At 43.2% G+C, this 2,772-nt stretch overlaps 1 pseudogene; it reads right to left on the reverse strand.

Moving 5' to 3' along the window:
• Positions 1–428: 428 nt before the first annotated feature.
• LOC118615950 lies at positions 429–2,526 on the reverse strand (annotated as a pseudogene).
• Between the last annotated feature and the right edge of the window lie 246 nt (positions 2,527–2,772).

Below are 2,772 nucleotides of genomic sequence, written 5' to 3' on the forward strand. Positions count from 1 at the left end.
ACAACACCCAGTCTAGTCCCATGTGGCTCAGTGGATTGAACACTGTCCCATACACTGAGAGGTCCCATTTTGATTCCCGGTCAGGGCACATGCCAGGGTTGTGGGCTTGATGCCCAGTGAGGGACATGCAGGAGGCAGCCAATCAGTGTTTTTCTCTCACATGGATGTTTCTATCTCTCTGTTCCTCTCTCTTTGAAAAAACAATTTGAAAAAAGAAAACAACCCACAAAAACAACATCCAAACCCAATGTCAAATGTGGGAAGGGAAGGCTTGATGCCCGTATGCTGCCTTAGGCAGAAAGATAGGAGAGAAAAAAAAAAAAAAATCCTAGACATCCGCATAGGAAACAGGTGGGCTGGGGCCACTCAGGGCTGTTGTGAGAGCCATGCAGTCACTACACGGAAGGCACAAGATCTGCAGGTAGAAATTACTCATCTACTTCTTCCATGTGAGAGGCATTCTCACCACCCTGGAGGGTGGGATTGTCATCAGGAAGAGCAGCACTGGGTTCTTTGGCTGTCACTTCATCTTCATCAGTGCCTTGAAGTAGATGCAGTGGGAGTGGGTCTGGGGATCCTCAAGTGAGAAGCCAGAAGGAGAGCAGTGCAGTCTCAAACAGCAGCACCTCAAGGTCCTTGACAGCCTTGTCATTCTTGCCTGACTCCACCTTGTGCCACAGAAACTCCACATTGGGCTGGTCAGGGTTGATCTCCAGTTGCTTTTCGGCCATCATGTAGCCCATTGTAGAGCTGTCCTGAAGTTCCTGGGCTTCCCTCATATGCTTCATGTTGGCTGTCCATCCATTGATGCTAGTCACAATGTAGCAGGGTGAATGCACAAGCCTGTTGGAGATTGTCGCCATTTCAACCTACTTATCCAAGATTTCTTTCATAAGTTTGCAGAGGTTCTCAAACTTGACCTTCCCCTCTTTCATTTTCTTCTTCCCCATCAGGTAGTTCTAGGCCCTCCTTGGTAACTGAGACAAAGTTCTTCTCACCAAACTACTTTAGGTGCTGCATACAGTACTCATCAATGGGCTCTGTAGTATATATTACCTTGAAGACCTGATTCTGTACTCACTCCACACAAGCAGAATTGACAGTCTGTTCTCACCAGTGATGTAATAGATGTACTACTGGGTCTCCTTCATGTGAGAGATATATTCCAAAAGATCATTTATTTTATTTCTAGCCTAGGAGCTGTGGTAGTGCAGAAGCTCAGAATGGTGTCATCGATGGTTTCCAAGTTTTAGGTTTTTAGAGAATGCCTCATAGAATTTCTTATAGTTCTCCTTGTCTTGCACAAGCTCAGAGAAGAGCTCAAGGCACTTGTTAACACTGCTTTTACAAATGACCTTCAAGATTTTTCTCTGTTGGGGCATTTCTCAGGAGATGTACATAGGCAGGTTCTCAGAGTCAGCCACACCACAGATGAGGTTCAGATATTCTGGTATCAGGTCATCACAGCTGTCCATGATGAACACATGGTGGACATAGAGTTTGGTGATGTTGTTGTTCTTCTTCTCAAAAAGATTTTTAAAAGCCTGACAAGGGATGAACAACAATGCTGTGAATTCCAACTAACCTACAGGAGAAATGCTTGATTTCCAAGTGGTCTTCTCAATTATTGGTAAGGGTCTCATAGAACTCTTCATATTCCTCCCGGGTGATGTCATAAGGGTTTCTGGTCCAAATGGGCTTGGTCTTATTCATTTCTTCCTGAACAATATATTCCTTCTCAATCTTCTTTATTTTCTTTTACTTATTCTTAGCTCTATCATCCTCCTCATTTGAGCCCACATCTTCAATCCTGGGCTTCTCTTCATCATCTTTATCTTCTCTACTTTCTCAACCTTCTCTTCTTCTACTTCATCTCTGATTTCTTTCTCTCATTCCTTCTCCATATAAAGGGAAATGGGATAACCTATGAATGGTGAGTACTTCTTCACCACTTCTTTGACTCACCTCTTCTTTAAGTACTCTGTCTGGTCTTCCTTAAGGTAGAGGATCACTTTGATACTCTGGCCAGTAGGCTAACCATGGTCAGGTTGTACAGTGAACAAACCCCCAACAGAAGTCTTCCAGGCATACTGCTCATCATCACTGTGCTTTGTGCTTGCAACCATTTTCTCTGCTGTCAGGTAGGCAGAATGAAAGCCAACACCAAATTGTCCAATCATGGAGATGCCTGCACCAGCCTGAAGATCCTCCAAAAATGCTTTAGTACCAGACTTGGCAATAGTTCCCATATTACTTATGAGAAAAACTTTGTTCATGTCAATGCCTATGTCCACCAGAGTCAAGGCACTGGAGGTTGGGGATGATGTCAATTTTCAGCCCTTTACCACTGTCCAACTTGGAAGGGTCAGTCAGGTTCTCATAGTGTATCTTATCCAAGGCATTACAAGGTTTACTGATCAACTCCCTAAGGAAAATGTCCTTGTTGGAATAGAAGATATTAATGATAAGAAACACAAAGACAAAAGTACCCATCTCCTCTTCTCCATGGTGCTTATCTTCAGGCATCTTGGAGTTAAAGAGATACAAGTACTACAGAAGAGGGTGGGCAGGACTGTATTTGGCTCACACACCACAAGAAGTGTGCATGAGGGTGACTCAAGTGTGGTTTAAACAAATCTTAATTGTGTCTCTGAACTTAAAGTCAAATTAATCTCACATGCACCCCAAATAATTCTAACTAATGAAATCTTATTTCTATTTCCTTGTAATAGGCTTCTGGCTATTTATACTGCCTGGTTGTTTTTCTTTTTC

The sequence above is a fragment of the Molossus molossus genome, unplaced genomic scaffold (genome assembly GCF_014108415.1).
Source record: "Molossus molossus isolate mMolMol1 unplaced genomic scaffold, mMolMol1.p scaffold_m16_p_1, whole genome shotgun sequence".
NCBI lineage: Eukaryota > Metazoa > Chordata > Mammalia > Chiroptera > Molossidae > Molossus > Molossus molossus.